At 44.2% G+C, this 20771-nt stretch overlaps 1 protein-coding gene across 6 annotated transcripts in view; it reads right to left on the reverse strand.

Moving 5' to 3' along the window:
- The window catches only part of FSTL4 (follistatin like 4), a 651440-nt gene that overhangs the window by 370717 nt on the left and 259952 nt on the right, over positions 1 to 20771 (reverse strand). The gene's annotated exons all lie outside the window — the stretch shown is intronic.

Consider the following 20771-nt stretch of genomic DNA (forward strand, 5'->3'; position numbering starts at 1 on the left):
AAGTGAAGCAGACAGAATTCTGCATTGAAAACATTCACAGTTGAACAGAAGGCTACAGAACAAATACAAATTACGGAGAAGTAAAGGGGTGGTTTTACCTTGAAAAAAATACCAGTGTATTCATATTCAGGTGGAAACATAAAGAAAAGCCTTTTTAAAAGAGCCTTTGAAAATAGCACTGCAGAATGGGCAGGCTTTCAGACAAGAGTAAGGGAGGAGGGTACACTGGGAAGTGAGAAAGGCTTAAGAAAAGGCAGGGTATGCTCAGGAAGCAGGAAGAGGCCCAGTGAGAAGTAATGGGGAGAAAGGCTGGGAACATATACTGTGGTTTCACAACTAACAAAAAGTACCCACAATTCAGCACAAATAACAGGTTTAGGATAAAAAGTTTAATGTTGAGAGTAAGTTGAAAAGCCATGCTAGCAACCAAAGAAGAGAAAATAAAGTATCAAACTTACTCCAACTTCTCACCATCATAACCAAGAACACCATTCAGTACCAGCACTTTTTAAGCAAACAACATGTTTTTCACAACTTAGCATTCTTGTCTAGCAATCTTTTGGGGTCAGAAGGCAGAGGCAGTAAGAGAGATGAAACTGAGGAGGCAGAGTTTGTTCCCCATCCCCAAATTACATTCTTAGACTGCCACCTCTGTAATGAGCCAAAAACCTAAGTGGAGACCAATGGAAAATATATGCTATAGGCCAGCAGCCCATCAGCACAGCACAGTTAAACAAATGAGCTTCCGGGATGCTAGTTCCTGGAGGGGCACTCACCAGCTCAGGGTTCAGAAGAGGGAACACAGAGAATGGTAAGTGTTATGACAGATATGTAAGCTGCAAGGCACGTCATACACAGAGCTAACCCAGCCCCTCTGATACTGCTCCTCAGCTCTCTGCTCCAGGGGCTGGCACCACATCCCTGGAAATAACTAGTATTTTTGGAAGAGGAGAAATGCATAAACAATGTGTACACCTCAAGAAGAATTTATGGATGTTTTATTGCAATTGCACAAAAGTGATAAATTAAGGAAAGCTGACATCTGCATAATGCTGTATCTTCTTTTTTTTTAAATAAAAAGAAGTAGTTTTAGTATTTCCTTTTTTTTTTAGTTTATTTATTTTGAGAAAGTGCAAGCAGGGAACGAGCAGAGAGAAAGGGATAGAGAGAGAGAATCCCAAGCAGGCTCTGCACTGCCAGCTGAGGAGCTTGACATGGGGCTTAAACTCAGGAAATGTGAGGTCATGACCTGAGCTGAAATCAAGATTTGGTCATGTAACTGACTGAGTCACCCAGATGCCCCAATGTTGTACCTTCTTATGTAACAACATGGTATCTTTAATAATTTGTTCAAGTCTACTATCATTTCTTTCAAGAGTATGTTATAATTTTCCTGTATGTATTCTAAATATTACTTTTTTGCATATCATTTGTTATCACAAATAGAATTTCTCTTTGATTATATTTTCTAACTGCTTTTTGTTTGCAAGATTGTAATTAATTTTTATACATGGATTTTTAACCAGCCACTTGACTAAATTTCTTATTGCTTGAAATAGTTATTCCATGGCTTCTTTTGGGGTTTCCATTTATATATTTATATAATCTTCAAATACCTAAGATTTTATCTCTTTCTTTGCGATTCTTAGGTCTCTTGTGTCTTTCTTGTCTTATTGCTTTAGCTAATTCCTCAATCTAATGTTACATGCTGTGAACATCATGGGCCTACTGGTTTGGTTTCTGACTTTAAGAAGAAAATCTTTACTGTTTCCCTATTAAGGGAAACAAAATGGTGGCTTTTGGCCCAAGGCATGTTTATCCTATTAATGAAATACATGCACATTTTATTGAGTCTTTGAAATAAATGTATGTTCTGGCTTGTCCTTTTACTTGTTTATTTATTGACTGTTTCCCTCCCCTGGAATGACAGTTGGGATGGCGCCAGTATCTTTTTCATTCTTGTATCCTCAGGGCTATAATGGAGCAGATGCTCACTATTTGTTGAACAAAAAATTAAAAATGTGTGTTGAGTTTTAGCAAATATTTTTTTCTGGATTTATGGAGGTTATCATGGGATTCTTTTTCTCCCTTGTACTATTAATATGATGACTTACCTAATAGACTTCATGGTATTCACCTGTCTCTGTGTTTCTGGAATAAGCATTTCTTAAACATGATGCACTTTTTAAAATATATTACTGGATTCTGTTATTATGGTAAATGTATTTGCATTAATATTCATAAATGAAATTGGTATATTATTTTTAGGTGCCATTTTTCTCAGATTTAGAAATTAAAATGATACCAGCTTCATATAATGAATTCAGAATTTTTCCTTAAACTCTGCTCTGAAATAGTTTAAGTAAATGGGATTATCAGATCTTGAAAAGTTTCTTCAACTTCATTTCTCAGGTATTAATTAAAAGGGGAGGAAGTAAAGGGTCAGAGAGGTTACACTTGTCCAACGTCTCACATTTTGGTCAGTGGCCTGCTGGGATTTAAATTTCAAACCTTATCCACTTAACAGAGCTTATGCACATCTCCACTTAATTTATAGAGGTAGTGTGAAATCAGATGACAGATATTTTCAATTCAGGCTATGAAAGAAGAGCTTGCAAAGTTGGATTTAAAAAAAAAAGTTTGTAAGGCATGGGAGAAAAACAAAGGCAGCCAGAACTTAAATAGTCAATATTCAGAGAGAATAAAAGTCCTTTGAGGTGCTACATTTTCCTCTTAGGGTACTGTTTTGCATAAAGGCTGGGGGGAAAAAAAGTGATGGTTTAGGGCTTAAAGAAGTCTGAGTTGAGAGATACCAGAGTTGTGGCTATCAAAGTAGCTAGAACTTGAGGGTCTGAAATCCTGGAAAGGAGAACCAGAAGGAAGTGAGCCCAATAATCTGCACCCAGCTTCCTGTTGAGTTGTAAGATTATGTCTGAGCTGCACATATAAAGGCAAGAGGATGACAAACAAGCAAAAATTAGTCTCAAACAAGCTAAAAAACTAAGACTTTTTCCAAGAAAAAGTGACCCTGATAAATGCAGCTGACTTTTAGTTGAGATCATAAACTATCAAAGAATTTCTATTCCTAGTAGATCAAGATGATCTGCCAGTATTCTAGGTCTAAAAAACAAAAGTAAGGGGCACTGGGGTGGCTCAGTTGGTTAAGCATCCTACTCTTGATTTCAGCTCAGGTCATAATCTTGCAGTTCATGAATAAGGACCTGCATTGGGCTCTGTGCTGACAGAGTGGAGCCTGCTTGGGATTCTCTCTCTCTCCTTCTATCACTGCCCTTTCTCCCCTCACAAAGTAAGTAAATAAACTTTAAAAAAGAAGAAATAAAAAGAAAAGTAAATCCTCTCTGGAAGACAAAATTATCCACAGGCTTTACAATTTTTCATACATAATTTCCAACACTCAATCCAAAATTACGGTATGGCAGGAAATGAGATCAAATGACTAAAATCCAATAAAAATATACAGCAAAGATAGACTCATACTTTATCCAGATTCCAGAATTATCACACACAAGCTCTAGAATGATTATAACTAATCTTCTCAGGAAAATAGAAGAAAAGATGCTGAATTTCATCATAAAATCGCAATCCATTAAAAAGGAATCAAGTGAAAATTCTAGAACTAAAAGTTAAACACCAAAGAATTCAACAGATGGATTTAACACAAGATTAAACACAACTAAGAGTAAGCTAGAAGCTAGAGCAGCAGAAAATAATCAGATTGAAGATCTTAAGGGAGAAAATAAAGAAGGAAAAATTTTAAAAAGAGTTTAAGAGACATTAAGGACATGGGAAAAGGTTCAACAAGCATGTAATTAACAAATTTGACCTACGTCTATCGCAAAAGAAAGAAAGAAAGAAAGAAAGAAAGAAAGAAAGAAAGGGTGGAAGGGAGGGAGAGGGAAAGAGGGAGGGAAGAAGGAAGCATGGAAGGAAAGAATTTGAAATTGAGCAGGAAACCACACACATCCAATTTTGGGGTTGATAACAAAGATGTACATGAAACACTGTAACCAACAACTGCATACTACTTATTCACCTCAATTGTCCATTCAACATTTATAAAAACTGACCATATGCTGAGCCATCAAGAAGTTTCAGCAAGTTTCAAATTACTAAAATCATATAGAAAACAAATACAGTTTTGTGACTATAGTGAAATTAAATTACAGGTCAATAACAGTTGGGTATGGAGAAAAATCTCAAAATACTGACCCATGGATTTATAAGTATGTCGCATAATTTCAAAAAGAAAATCACAAAAGAAGTAAGGCATTTTGAACTGAATGACAATTGAATTGTGGCATTTAAGAAAGTGTGGGATGTGGATAAAGCAGAGCTTTGAGGGAAATATAACCTTAAACGCATATGTTAGGAAACAGTAAAGGATAGAAATCGATGACCTAAGCATCTATCTCTGAAAGCTGGGAAAAGGACAATTTAAGTCCACAAAAAGTAGTAAGAAACAAATATGACAGGAGCAGAAATCAATAAAATGAGGGGAAATATATACCATAAAAATTTAAAGCCAAAAGTTGGTTCTGTGAAAAGATTAATAAACTTGATGGATCCCTCCCTAAGAAGGAGAAGGGAGGGAGGGAGGGAGGAAGGAAACAGAATTTGAAATTGAGCAGAAAACCATACATATGCAGCTTCTGGGTTGATGACAAAAGTGTCAATGCAATACAATGGGAAAAGGATGGCTTTTTTCTTTTTTTTTATTGTTTTAAATATTTTATTTTATTTATTTTTTTTTAAATATATGAAATTTATTGTCAAATTGGTTTCCATACAACACCCAGTGCTCATAGGATGGCTTTTTTCAACAGATGGTGGGAGATCAACTGGATATCCATGTGGAAAAAAAAAGAACCTCTTATAACAAACATAAAAAGTATTTCAAGGTGAACTGTAGATCTCAACGTGAAAGAAAAAACAATTATGTTCCCACAAGATACCTTAATAGAGGATCTTCACCACCATTAAGCAAGTGAAAATTTCTTAAATGGGATGTGAAAGGTAGCACCATAAAGGAAAAACATGATACACTGGACTTTATTAAATGAAGATTTGTGTTCATTCTAAGACAGGATTAAGACAGTGAAAAGTCAAGCCATTAAGGGTAATATATTTGCAATACACATACCTGTACACAAAGTACTCATGCAGAATATAGAAAATAGTTTTGCAAATAAACAAATACAAATCACGTAACTAAAAAATGAGCAAACGCCTTGGAAAGGAAATTCCCAAATTAAAACCACAGCAGGACACTGCTATACACAAACAGAGAAAAAACAAAATCAAAAACAGTGACATCAAATGCTCACAAGGATACGGAGCAACTCTAATTCTACTCCTGAGGAATCAGCACTGGCAGGAGTCTCCTCACTGGTCTGAGTGTCAGTTCGACAGGGCTCCTCCCTGCAGACCAAAGCTGCTCCCTGCTGCCAGTGCTGTTAGATATCTAAGGGGTTCCTTTTTTTGGCCTTTTTAATCCTTTAATACCTGTTCAACCAATTCCCTATATTAAATTCTATTAAAAGAAAAACAGTGTGAGTTCCATTTTCCCAACTCAACGGTTCCTCCCCTGGGTAAGTTCCCAACATAAGCTGGTCTGCAAGAGCATCAAACAGGGCAGGTAACTGCCCATTACAGTGCAACACATAATAGCCAAGAACCATCCAGATGCCCACCAAAAGAAGGCGGCGTAGATAAATGTTGGCATATCCATACAATGGAAAACTTCATGGCTATGCCAGAGAACAGATACAATACGCAATAACTGAAATCAACCTCACAGACAGGATTTCAACTTTGACGTCAAGCAAAAGAAAGCAGACACAGAAGAGCACAATTTGTAGGATTTTATTTCTCTAAAGTTCAGAAGCAAAGAAAAGCAATTCCTGGTGACAGATTAGTGGTCACCTTTGAGAAGATTATAACTGAGGGGACATTTAGGTGGTTTCTGGGGTGTTGAGAATGTTCTAAATTGTGATCTTGATGGCGGTCACATGGGTGTGTCCACTTTGTAAAAATTCATTGAGCTCTTACATTTAGGATATGTACAATTTGCTCTATATAGGATATGCTTCCATTAAAATTTAAAAATGAGGGGCACCTGGGTGGCTCTGTAGGTTAAGCGTCCGACTCTTGATTTTGGCTCAGGTCATGATCTCACGGTTCTTGAGCTCGATCCCCATGTCGGGCTCTGTGCTGATAGCCCGGGACCTTGTCTTCCTCTCTCTCTGCTTTATTTCCCTCTCACTCTCTCTGCTCCTCCCCTGCATGCACACACACTCTCTCTCAAAAATAAACATTAAAAAAAATAATAATAAAAGATGAAATAGAACAAAGTACCCAACAGCACAAATCAGGAGTCTGTTGAATAGAGGGAATAAATAATTTACATATGAGGAAGGTTCTATTGAGGGAAAAGGTGTGGTGTGCTCACCATCACATGAGTAGTAAGTAAATGGCCCAGTCAGGGCTACACTTCAGTCTCAGAAATCCCACCCCCACACTCTGCCATCTCAAAGCAAATCTCAGCCAGTATTCAGGAGACATATGACAGGGATTAAACGTTGAGACTCTGAGTTGGAGGATCTGGGCTGGATCCTGACTTATTCCTGCCAGCTGTGCACCTGCCATCTTTGGTGAACTCTTTCATCTTCCTAAACCTCAGCATGTTCATCTGTAAAATAAGGCAGGCATGGTAACTTCCTGTCAGAATAGCTGTGGTGATTAAGAGAAGTCATAATAAGCCGACACCATGCTTAGCATGGTGGGTGGCATATAGGTGTCCTCAAATGGTGGCCATCGTCATTGTTATCACCATTAATGAAGACAACTAAGGCAGAGAGGTGATGGGCTCATTTGGGGAGGCAAATGACTTCAACAGCTCCATCAATTATTGAAGCTAAATAAGAACATGCCTTTCTAGTACTTGAAAAAGCAACCCCCCGAAAGCTGTAGCAGAATGATATAGAATAAAATTCATTGGCATAAATGACACCACAGCCCTGGATGCATTGCCTAAGGAACAAATTATTTGCTACAGAAGCTTCAAACCAGATGGTTATAAATGAGAGTTAGCGCATGGGCATTACTTAATGACTAAATTTCTTTAACTAAAAATCTAATTTTATTATGGTATAAATCACACTTTCTTGAAGTAGGGAATTAATTTTAGATTTTTCATTCACTGTTCATAACCTTTCCATGAATTTGACAGCCAAATCATTTTAAATGTCATTTAACCAATACAATACAACAGCTTTATTCCTCATTGTACCCTTCCTGAATCCATTATCTTCCACTATAATGTAGGAGAACTTAAGTAAAAAATTACCATTCCATAAAGCTGTATTTTACTGTGCAGTTGAACTGCATAATCTTTATTTTTGAATCAATATAATGTGAGTGCTGAGTAATATTTTTCATAATCCAAAAATCTATTACAGAGTCTCAGCTACCGAAGAGTATAAATGAGGATCCTCAGATTTCATCCTTGGATCCTTGTCACGTCCACCTTAGGCGATGCTCAGGCTTTCAGTCGTGTGTCAGGCTCGGGTAAAGGGAGGTGGAGCATGGCCACAGACCGAAGGCACAGCTCCTCATCCACACGTCCAGCCATCCTCGGTTAGAGGGAAAGTCTCAGTCTGTCACTCAGAATATTAATGGGATTTGGTGGCTTCTGGGAAAATGCTGGCTCTGTGGGTTAGGAAGACAGGGATCAAAAGCACCCAATACCAAGAAGAAAATGATAGGAAAGCACCAAGCTGAGGGGAGGTGAACATGGCCAGGTCTCCACTCACAAAGTAGATGTGAATCTGGTGCAGATATGGCACAGGCTACTGAGGTCACCAGCTGCCAGCCCTCTGCCCACACCAGTGTCCTGACAATGAGCCCAGGACACACAGTGTCTCAGCCCAGCACCAGAAGAGCAGAAGAAGCCCCTGCTTCAGAGATCCCCGGCCCCCAATGCCTGAGGAAGCTATACAACAAAGTCCACAAGCTCTATTTATAGACCATTTGGTCCTGTTGAGATCAAAGCTTTGCTAACAGAACTAATCATTATTGAAATTCTGACAACTAAATTCTAAGTTTTTCAGAGCTGAGATGCTCTTAAAACTAATGCTTCTTTAACAACCTTTCTTACAGTTTTTCATTTATTCATTTGAATTTTAAAAACTTTAACCACTCTCATTTTTGCTAGCAAGACACCACTCTGCAATTAAAGTCTTCACTCGGACTGACAAAATACAGCTAAATAAAGGGATGCCTTCTGTAGCTGTATTCCTTTACTGACTCCCATATACTGAGCACAAACCAGCCATTCTGTACACTTTATCTCATTTATATGGTTCAGTTCAAGACAGGAGGAAAACTGCCTCATTGTTAGATTTCCCAGCACATCCTGTCTGGGTCTTCAAAGCCAGATGACAAGAGGATTAGGGGATTAACCCTAAACTCAAGTGCTAGCTTAAAAGCCAAGCTGAATTATCCAGCAAACAACAGGATTTGGGGGGGGGGGGGCGCGGGGAGGGTAGAATCTGAACATCCCCTCTGCCTCCTGCGGTCCTGTGGAGCCTGTGGCAAGTGCTCAAGGGCATCTCCAAAAAAGGAGATGTGGGCTCTTGAGAAATACCACCTAGTCCAAGGGTCAGCGGTCATCCTTGAAGCTCGCATAGAACAGAGGAGCCATATAGGGTAAAAGGATGTGTGTCCTCTCTGGTACACTGCCTTAATGCCTCTGAGGTGTGTGAAAGGAGGCAGAGTCACAGCACTGCACCTCAATGTGCCTTGGAAGGTGGACACAGGGCCGGGTCCTTCCACCTTCAGCCAGCAGAGCCCACATGCTGCCTCATCAGGGGAAGCACACCTGTGCTTCTCAAGAGACCAAGAAAGAGAAGGGTGGGGCTGGGCATGGGCCACACACAGGCAAAGGAAGTGACCTTCTCCAACACTTTGGGGCTGAACCACAAAGGTACACTTAGCCAACTCTGTGTCCCTTCTATGTCCTAGCTAACAATAAATCGATCTGTGTAAGGGAAGTGCTGCTTACACAGGAACAGAGAGTTTAAAAGGTAGAAGGAAAAGACCATGTATGAACGATTTTGAAAAAATACCAAAGAAATCTCTGTACCATTAAGGTATAAGGCATTTATTAAAAAAAAAAATCATCATTATGAACCTGCAAATACTGTCCCTATAGCATACTTGTGAGGGACATTAGTTTTATCATGTCCATAAGGGACAATGCGAAACAAGACCCTCACAGCCTCCAGAAGGTCTGAACAATCTGACCTCATGAGTGACTGCTCCACCAGCTACAGCCTTGAGGGAACCACCCAGATACTCCCACTTTAGTTTACCCATCTGTAAAATGGGAGACCAGACAAGCCAGTCAGGATGAATTAGGTGACAGCTCAGAAACATGGACTGTGTCTCCCAGGCAACTCTTCACAGTGCTTTCTGATGGGGAGCACAGAGTGACCAGTTATCGGAGAAAGCTATGATATTCTGAAGAGAAAAGGTATTAATAGTGATTATAAGACACCAGATAGGAAATAAAGTATGGGGATATTTCCCAGGCCTTCAGAAATTGAGATAATCTGGATGATAATTTTCTTGATTTTATAAGTAAAGAATGAATAGAGGGGCGCCTGGGTGGCGCAGTCGGTTAAGCGTCCGACTTCAGCCAGGTCATGATCTCGCAGTCCGTGAGTTCGAGCCCCGCGTCAGGCTCTGGGCTGATGGCTCAGAGCCTGGAGCCTGTTTCCGATTCTGTGTCTCCCTCTCTCTCTGCCCCTCCCCCATTCATGCTCTGTCTCTCTTTGTCCCAAAAATAAATAAACGTTGAAAAAAAAATTAAAAAAAAAAAAAAAAAAAAAAAGAATGAATAGAATATTTTATGAGGATTTAGGGATTTTAGATTTTAGGTATTATTTAAAGCTATGTGTTAAAGGTTATTCACGACATTAAAAACAAGAAGGTGGCTCTGAATTTAAGGCCATCTTCTGTGGCAAACCTACCCAAGTGACAGTACAAGTAAACACAAAATCACATCTGAGGAATTAAATGTCAATGACTCATTGATCAGTTTAACACCACTGCCTGCACACAGTCAGATTGAGAGACAAAGGAGGAAAGAGGGACACTTTCCAGCTTTCTCTGACAACCCAACAAATTAAAAACTAATTAACTTTTTGATTTAGAAGGTAATGCACATCTCTGCCTCAGAACAAGCCATCACGGTGTGCAGGGCCATCCTAACCGTTAGCAGCATGGGGCTCTAACTCGGCACTCTAGGGCATGGTTTTAACAAATGTCCTCAATCTCCAGGGACACCAGTCAGCTTCCCATTATGTGCAGAGCTAGGTGACCACAGCAAGCGACAGGCACACTGGATTGCCATTACTAGAGTGGCATCTGTCTCCCCCGCAGTGCACACTCATTCATCTCTTACCCCAGCACAGAGCCTGGCCTATTGCAGGCCCTCAGAATATTTCAAGATCTCCTGGCGAGAATAGGGGGTACAAATGAGGTTCTCCGTGAGAGTCATGGAGCACACTGGTTGTCATGGAAGCCTGACTTCCTATACGTTCTCTTTTTTAGGTAAGTTTCCACAGAAACTTCTTCCTTCTCTTCCTCATTCTGGGAGGCTTCATGTCCATTAGTTGTCCTACCAAATAAGCATCTCTCCCGTGCTGGCTCTGTTCCAGCAGACCATGTACCATTAGAAAATCAAGAGCACTTTGTGGGTGTTCAGGAGAAGACAGATGGCCTCTAGGAGGAAAGGGGACAGAAGTTCACATTTTAATTATTCATTATACCCTCCAGGTACCATCCAATAGATGATATAACTCAGCATCAACCTGTTCAAGATGATCTTCAAATCTGCCACATTTTTTTCTCTGTTCCAACTGTAAGACCAAGATGAGGTTTAGAATAACCAATACCTAAGCCAACTTACACCTCAAGGAGCTAGAAAAAGAAAAACAAACAAAACCCTAAACCAGCAGAAGGAAAGAAAAAATAAAGATTAGAGCAGAAATAAATGAGACACTAATTTAAAAAACAATAGAACAGATCAATGAAACCAGGAGTTAGTTCTTTGAAAATATCAACAAAATTCATAAACCCTTAGCCAGACTCCGCAAAAGAGAGAAAGAACTCAAATAAACAAAATCAGAAATCAAAGAGGAGAAATAACAACCAACACGACAGAAATAGAAAAGATTATAAGGAAATATTATGAAAAATTATATGTCAACAAATTGTACAACCTAGAAGAAAGTGATAAATTCCAAAAAACATATAACCTTTCAAAGGTGAATCAGGAAGAAATAGGCAATTTGAACAGAGCAATTACTAGCAATGAAATTGAATCAGTAATTGAAAACTCCCAACAAACAGAAGTTCAGGACCAGATGGCTTCACAGGTGAATTCTACAAAACATTTAAAGAAGAGTTAATACCTATTCTTCTCAAACTATTCCAAAAAGCAGGACAGGAAGGAAAATTTCCAAATTAATTCTATGAGGCCAGCAATACCTTGATACCAAAAACAAATCAAGACATCACAAACGAAAGAGAGCGAGAGAAAGAGGGAGAGAGAGAGAGAACTACAGGCCAATATCCCTGATGAACATAGATGTGTAAATCCTCAACAAAACATTAGCAAACAGAATCCAACAACATATTTAAAAAATTGTTCGTCAAAATCAAGTGGGATTTACTTCTGGGTTGCAAGGATGGTTCATTAATCACAAATCAATGCATGTGATATATCACATCAATAAGAGAAAGGGTAAGAACCATAGGAGCACTGGAGCACTTCAACAGATACAGAAAAAGCATTTGACAAAATACAACATCCATTCATGATAAAAAAACCCTCAACCAAGTAGGTTTAGAGGAAACATACCTCAACCAAATAAAGGCCTTACATGAAAAGCCCACAACTAACATCATATTCAATGGGGGAAAACTGAGAAGTTTCCCCCGAAGGGCAAGAACGAGACAGGGATGTCCACTCTCACCACTGTTGTTCAACAGAGTCCTGGAATCTCAGCCACAGAAATCAGAAAAGAAGAAATAAAAGGCATCCAAATTGGAAAAGGAGAAGTAAAAATTTCACTCTTTGCACACAATAGGATAACTCTATGTAAGAAATCCTGAAGACTCCACCCAAAAACTGCTGGAACAGATACACGAATTCAGGAAAATCACAGTATACAAAATCCATGTACAGATATCGGTTGCATTTCTCTACACCAGGAATGAAGCAGAAGAAAGAGAAATAAGGAAAACAATCCCGAGTACAATCAAACTAAACAGGATACCTAGGAATAAACTTAACCAAGGAAGGGGCAGACCTGCACTCTGAAAACTATTAAAAAAGTAAATAACCTAGGTCTAGAAAATAAAAAGATAAAGCAGGAAAAAAGGCTGCCCCCTCGCCCAAGCATAGTCCTCAAGTGTGAATTTCTAGTTCATTCTTTTTTTGACATGGAGCGTGGGGGGAGGGGTGTCACAGATATGATCTGACATAACGATGCTAAAAGTTCCAGATCCGCACATGGTAGGGCTGGAGGTAGGTGACACAGGGTGGGATAGGGGCCAAGTGGGAAAAGGGGGCCTGGTGACAAGCCTGAAGGGCACCTGATGGGAATACGGATGAATACCCCACAAGCGGCAGATGTCTAAGGACAGGCAAACTTCACGCCCCCAAAGAGAGACAGGCAAGCCTCCTCCATTTCTGCATCCTCACCAGATTCTCTCCTCTTGCCCAGAAACAGGCACCTCCCCTCCCACCCTCCGGCCTGGCCTGTGGCCCCTCCAGCCTCCTGGCCATCTCCTGAACTTTCTCTTCACCTCTCTTTCCTCACTCCCAGACTCCTAGGGAGGACCACCTGCTCTGCCCACCACAGTGATTCCCCACAAGACATGCAGCTCTGCACCCAAGGCTCTTGGCAGTGCTCCTGACTGGTCTCATGACATTTATTCACCCCTTCATTCCTTCATGTATTCATTCAATAAATATTTGCTGCCCTGGGAAGACAGCAGTGCCAAGACAGCCACAGTCTCTGTGTCCATGAAGCTTATGATGTGACGTGAAGAGACAGACAACAAGCAAATGAAATTTACAGAACGTGTCAGGGTAAGAAGCAGCAGGGTCACAAATAAAACAGGGGACGGGGCAGAATCATGAAGGGGAAAGGACCTGCTATTTTAAAGATTTTTTTAATGTGTATTCTATTTTTGAGAGACAGAAAGAGCACGTACAAGAGCGGGGGCAACAGAGAGAGAGGGAGGACCCAAAGCTGGCTCTGTGCTGAGAGCAGAGAAGCCTACACGGGACTTGATCCCAGGAACTGTGAGATCATGACCTGAGCCAAAGTTGGACGCTCAACTGACTGAGCCACCCAGGTGCCCCAAGGCTTGCTACTTTAACTGGGTGGTCAGGGAGGGCCCCTCCAGGGGGCTGTGACTACAGTTGAGACCAGTCCCTAAGCCTGATCTTCCCCTGTTCAGTCATCCCTTATGTCCAAGAAGCCAGCCCCACTCTGCATGCTCTTCCCCCTCCATGGCTGAGGCACAAGCATTGAGAAACGAGAGGGGAAGCATTTGTCCCAGAAACGGCAGGGACCATCACAATGGCAGCTTGCGTGTGCTGACTTGCCTCCTTCAACCTTCAGTGCCCCCCGCCCCGCCCCCAGCAAGGAACCTCACTGATGCCTTCTCACTCCTGCGAGCCTCCACCACCGTGCGCTCCACTCAGTACTTGCTGATTTTTGATTGCTGTCTGTATAAATAATTGGCTGGGCCTCCTGGGGGTACCCGCTTTTGTACAGGGAGATAAATCTCCAAACACACTTTGATTAGAAGGCACTTTCATTGTACCACTATAAAACTTATATTAAAAATGGAACTTAGAGTAGTTTAAATTAAATGAGTTATATATAATTAAAAAGCCTTTAAGGCACAATAAGGCTCTTTTTCAATTTTCGCTTATAACAGAGTCAAAAAGGAAGAAAGGCACCCGTGGTCAGCATAGCTGGATTGCTATTCACCTAGTAACTAGACCGTCTGAGAGTTCCAGGTAAAACCAACAGTGTTTTCACCTGCTTCTTAGGTGAGCAGCTCCAGGAGCTCAGCTTCAAGACTCGAGGCAGTGCCTGTGAGATGGTTGTGAGAACAGAACAGGGCTGTTCCAACAACAATGAACACCACTCCTCGGCTAGAGAAATGCCTGCCTACATCTGCCAGTTCAGAAGCCAGGTCAGCCTGAGTCACCCACACCTCCCAGAAGGGGCTCTGGCTTAGGGCAAGGGCACATACAAGATGTGTCCCCAAGAGCCTGAGTCCTCTCTCTCCCTGAAGGACAGATGCTTAGAAGGACAGGGAGGAGAGAAGTAGTTGTTTTGCCTGCATTTCTTCCACGGGCAAGCCCAGGGGGTTCCAAATGGCGATCTTTACACAATCCAGAGCCCAAGCTGTGTCCCACACCAATTAAATGACAATCTCTGAGGTTGGGACCCAGGCCGGTATCAGTATATTTTTAAATATACACAGGTGACGCCAATGTGAAGACGTGTTTGAGAACCATTGGGCAAACTAAATATCTTACAAACTCTCCCCCAAATTAGGCTCACACTCCCCACGTCACTATGGTTTATGGTGGTGCTGGACAGCCTCTGAGGGACCACCAGGGCTTCCATGGGGGCTGGCAGGGCTGTACCAAGAAAAGATGGTGTCACTGGCACAGGACCTACACACCATGGCACAGTTTTCTCTTTCCAGAAAGATTTAAGCAAAGCCAGAGAGATGGTGTGGGCAGGCCGTGCTCTTTCCACAGGGAGCAATGCCACCTCTCCATCCAGGGCTCAGCAGATCTCAATAGCCACTGGGGGTCACTGGGGAGGGCAGGCCCAGCACCCAGAACTCAAAGTCTCTCCAAAGACAGGGAGAGTGGGGTAACTGGCCTGGAGCACACGAGCTGATTTTGTGCAGCCACAAAGCTCCCGGCACATGCGGTAAGTGGCTACAAGGTGCTGGCCTCTGGGAGTTTCAGTTTCCTTGGCCGTCAGAGCAGACTCTGGGTGGTGGCTAGGAGATGGTCGTGAGAAGTGAGAAAGGAGGGAAGCCAATAGCACCCCATGTCAGGCAGCTGCTGTAGCTCACCAGTGCCCACCCGCAGACAGCACCCTGGGTACGTCAGGCGTCACCGTGCCCCAGCACGGAGTACAGCACCCAGGATGCTCGGCAATGTCTCAGGGCCTCTGGAGTGGAGGAGGGGGCAGGAGTTCACCGAGGCAAGTGGGCAATGACACGGAAGGGCAGGGTGGTACGTAGGCTCCAGTGGTTGGTACAGTGTCAACCATAACCCATCAGCACGTGGCTGTACGGGCCCCTTCACACCTCTTCTTACACCAACCCTAGGCTATCACACCTGAGTTTCTCTCACCCTCCGGGCTGCCTAGTGGCTCCAGGACAATTCAATGCCAGGACTCCTTTTCCTGTATCCTTCATGTGTCCTGCCTGGCCTACAGAGCTGACCTTCTCTCCCTGTTCACAGGTGGCTGTGACCACTTGCCTGCCACGGGGTGGGGGCTGCAACCTCCGGGGGTATATACACCCACCTAGATGAGGTAGGCATAGCTCTAAAGAAGCACCTCCCACTACCACAGCTTGACCAGGCTTCATGCCCCATGTCCCTGGGGCTGCCCTCCCACTCCCACCACTGGTGGGGGCAAACGCCTTCTTCCATGATGACCCCTCCAGAGCAGGCACAGAGCTTGCCTCTGGCTATAACCCAGTGCTGACCCCCTTGCTCACTGGGTGTTGTGACCCTCCAAAACTTTTATCTGACAGTAATCTCTTTGTTCACCCGAGTGGGGAACTTTGCCTCCTTCCTCAGGCCCCAGAGCCCAGCTTCAGAAAGGGAGAAAGCTTTCATCATCCCTTAGGAACTTCCCAAGGCCAACTCTTAGAAGCAGAAACAGACACCACCACCCATCATCATGCTTAGGTCTCCATCCAGAGCCTAGACACCCACGGTGCCATATGCATGAGCACAGCAGTGAGCCTAGCCAGGCCCTGCCCTGCAAGAGGGCAGATGCTCAGGGACACACCGGACAATGGCTGCAAAGTCCCACCAGACCCCCTTGTAGAACTGGAAGGAAATGGTCATGCTCATTCTGCTGGGATCCATGGCTGCCCTAGAAACCCTTTCCCGCAGTAGGAGAACTAAGCAAAAGGTGCATAGGTTGGGGAGCCAGGGGCTGAGTAAGGGCAGGACCTGCTCTGCCACTCTCCACAGGGAACTTCAAGAAACTGCCCACTGCCGAGTTCCAGGAGGCTGCCTCAAGCTCCATTGTCCTCTGGGAGGCAGGGACACCTTACCTGATTGATAGGTTCTGTTTTGGCCTTTCAAGCTCAGTGTCATCAAATGTCCTTTTCTTACCCTCAAAAATACATGTAGTATTTTTCAGGCCAAGAAAAGCCTCAAACACCATGCTGTGGTGGTTAGGAGCCTAAGTGTGACCATTAGAATGCTAGGTGCAAACCCCAGCTCCACCATGTCATATTTGAGAGACTGCAAACAGCTCACCTAAATCTGAAGCCTCAGTCTCCAGATGTTTAAAATAAGCAAGTTAATGGGGCACCTGGGTAGCTCAGTCGGTTAAGCATCCAACTTCAGCTCAGGTCATGATCTGACAACTACTGGGTTCAAGCCCCATGTCAGGCTCTGTGCTGACAGCTCAGGGCCTGGATCCTGCTTCAGATTCTGTGTCTCCCTCTCTATCACTCCCCTGCTCATGCTCTGTTTCTCTCTCTCTCTCTTTCTCTCCCTCAAAAATAGACATTAAAAAAAAAATTTTTTTTAAAGAATTTTTTTTTCAACGTTTATTTATTTTTGGGACAGAGAGAGAGCATGAACGGGGGAGGGGCAGAGAGAGAGGGAGACACAGAATCGGAAACAGGCTCCAGGCTCTGAGCCATCAGCCCAGAGCCTGATGCGGGGCTCGAACTCACGGACCGCGAGATCGTGACCTGGCTGAAGTCGGACGCTTAACCGACTGCACCACCCAGGCGCCCCTAAAAAAATTTTTTTACTAAGTTAACAGAACTTCACAAAATCTTTTTAAGAAGTCAGTGAAGTAATGCACTTAAAGCTTTGACAAAATGGTAGTTGCTTATTAACTTTGTCATGAATAACTACGGAATTCAAGGGATTCTGTATCAGGAGCCAGAATTCCTATCGAGAACTTCCTCATTTTGTAAGGAAAGGATAACAAGAGTCATTCAGACCCCCGGAGGCCACCTTCCCTGTCATCGCCTTCCGTGAGGTGTCTCCAGTTCTCTAATACTCCATAATTTCTGGTTACACAGAAACAGACATCATTTTTATAAAAACGTTGCTAATTCAATAAGACTTTGCACCTGGCTGGGAGCAAAGCTCAGCCCCACAACTGGGAGATCATTGACTGTATCTTGCCTTCCATGATGACTGGCCCAATTATCCCACAACAGCTCAAATGTGATGTTGCTCACTGGATTCTACAGGGCGGCAGACTTTCTTAGAAGAGACATCTGGAAAAGGTAGGACTCTTCCCCCCATGGAGCTCTTCTTTCTTCCCAAAACAATTCCAGCTAAGCCTCAGAGGAAGTGTACTAAGGAGCTCCCTGCAGCCATAGGCGACGTGACTGTGGAGTCACGGGGCCATGTCCAACCCAGAGCCTGCTCGGTGGGCAGGCCGTGAACCCAGGCCCTGGGTGTCAGGAGCACAGGCCCCAGGAGGGAGAAGAGGGTTGGGGTGGTGACTGGCGAGAGGTGAGGCAGCCCCTGGAGGTCAGCCATTCTTTCTACAACCTGTCTGTGGGGCTAATCTAGGGATGGGTAGGCTGGGCTTTTGAACTGTTTCGCACACACAGGCCAGGTTGGTGTGGCGAGGCTGGGGGGAGGGCACCGATGAGTCAGACATCAGTGACAGTGAGGCTGGCAAAGCACAAGAGCAAAGAATTAAGACCACATGGGCACGGCGCTCGAGACCACAAAGCTCAACTCCATAAACTGCCTACACTTCTAACAATCTGCATCTATGTTCCTCAGAGCACCGAGAGGGTGCAGGTGGGCTCCTCAGCCTTGCCACCTCGTCCCCCACTTTAACCCGCTTTCCTACTCCTTCACTAGAGCCTCCCAGGCCTGCCCCACACCCCTGCTCAGAGCTCCCAAATGTCCACTCACATGTGGGGACTTGTCCCCTGGCTTCTCGGAGGGGAGGCACCAGGTTCTCAGCGACTAGACCTGGGCTGCGTGGCCCAGGGCCCTGGAGCCGTAGGTTCACGGGGGGGCAGGGACATGGGGCTGGCAGCAGAGGGTGAAGGCGCAGGAAGGGGTTTGCAGCTCCATGGGAAGGCCAGCCCCCACAGACATCAGGGAGGGGAAAAGGAAGCAGAAGCGGGAGATGGTGCGGCTGGAAGAAGCAAGGTGACAGGCGGCCTGCAGTGGGGCCCAGGACATCTCTGGGGCCTCAGAATGACCTTTCTCTAGATGTGAGCTCTGGAAGGAGATTCTGCTCCAGGCTCTCAGAGTCCTTGATCTATCACTCCAATAGCGGGCCTGGATGTCCACCCCTGCATTTCTTCTCTGTCCCTTCCCACCAGATAGGGTCTTATTCTACCCTCATCTCTACTCGAGGGCTCCTCCTCCTAACATACTTGAGTCCTCCACCCACACATATCACCACCATCCCCTTCAAGGCCCTCCCACCTCCATGAGTTTCTTCCCAACCTCCCCTCCTCCCAGCACCTCTGCACTCGAAACCCTCCTGTCACCCACGGTTTGGCCCCTACTGCTCACGGAACGTGACTTGTACTCTGTTAATTGCTCAGCATACTGCAAGTATACAGGTGATTTCTTACAAGTGCTCTTTGTGCTTATTCTTTCTCCCTTCTCATAATCCCACCGTGAGACACCATCCCACGTACAGGAATTTCCTATAGAATGCAGCTCAGGACCATCTTTTCTGGTAGCACAAGAGCAGTCACTTTGAATGAGATTAGGTTTACATTTTGTTATACATCTTCATCTAGAATGCATCATGAATCGCCGATAATCTGGTTCTAGTGAGCATGGCCCCAGAAGGGTCTTCATTACTAAAAGTTACCAAGCCAATTGGTACAACCAGTTGGACGAGAATGGACATGTGGCTCAAGGTGGGGCCCTAGTGTGACAGCTAAGTCTTCTGGACTAACAGTTCTGGCTCTGGGGTGGAAATGCCACATGCTGTGGTGCCCCAAGGTAGAGGACACACAGCAACAGTGAGCAGCCACCCCCACCACGCATCCAGGCTCGTCGTCCAGGTGGGATCTAGGAGGCACGGAGCCAGAAAGTACATGGCCATGTCAGGTAAGACCACCTTAGGAGAGGGTATAGAGGCTCGGTTTTAGGGAACAAGTTTTGGAAGCTTGCAGGGCTGGGGGTGCTCGGGTTGAAATTCTGAGCCCTGGACACCACGCGGCTACTGCAGTCAACATAATGTCCAGTCTATGTAGGGGACACTCTGGCACTCCAGCCTCTTCCAGCCTCCAACCCACCCTCTGAGGGCTCCAGAGCACCAAATCATGGGTCAGGACCAACCTGTGACACTAGATCTGCCATCGGTCACACCCCGAGGTGAGGAATGTGTGGACTAACAGAACAAGCATCCTGCTCTGAGACCAGGGATGTAGCAGTGGGACCAGAGAAGGCAGCAGCTACTTTCTCCTTTATTACTCAACAAACGTACCTAATTTCCTTTAGGCTACAGTTGAGAAATTAACTTAATCACTACACACAGGTAATAAAAGATCAACAACTGACAGAGGTGTTTAATTCCATCTGCTAATGCAGATTCCGTTCAGCAACAGCAGACTGCTCCATCCCCCTCCCAGTCCCCGAGCCCATCCTGGGCCCACGGGTCCTCAAGCCCCAAGAACAGACTCATAGATGTCATCTCTCTTCAACCACCTGGCTCTCGGACAGAGCCAAGCACACAGCTGGGTGCTCAGTGGATACTGATTACTAAGATTTAAGATCACCAGATGCCCCAGGTGACCCAGACAGCCCAGGGCCCAGGGACCCATACTAGGTAGGAGCTACATAGCATCCTGAGAAGGTCAAGCAGGAAGTTGTGCTTTGGGACGCAAGGATATACTCCTAAGCCCTACTGCCAGGGGATGAACACCCAAGCATGAGGCAGAGAATCCCATTCTTCACAGCCAAATGCTCAAGGGAAAACAACAGCGTATGTAAAAACTAAACAGAAGACAGTGGAGGAGGAGGAGGAACAGTGGGGCAGATTCTAGAAGCACTCCAATTAGAACATCTACCTGGCAGGCCTCTCCCATTTGACATCTCCCAGTGTGCCCACATCAAAGCCTGTTTCACCGGAATGGACGCACAAAGTGTGCCATCAGCAGAACCTGAAGTCTTTACCATAGAGGAAGAAACTGAGCAGGTTTTAAATGCAAGCTCGAAAAAGAAATGAATGGGGAAAGAGTGATTTTCTTTCTTTAGAGAGCAAAATGTGAATGATAGAATAGCTTTAAAAAGTTTTTATTCCAATAGTCCTAAGACAAGCATCAAGAAAAGCCATCGAGAGTCTTGCACCTATGAAATGACACCTCCAAAGACAACTTTGTTCCCACTGCCCTCAATCCCTTCCTCTCTTTGTAGGGACATTTAGCAGCTCCCCTCCCCC

This window comes from Prionailurus viverrinus, chromosome A1 (genome assembly GCF_022837055.1).
Source record: "Prionailurus viverrinus isolate Anna chromosome A1, UM_Priviv_1.0, whole genome shotgun sequence".
Lineage (NCBI taxonomy): Eukaryota > Metazoa > Chordata > Mammalia > Carnivora > Felidae > Prionailurus > Prionailurus viverrinus.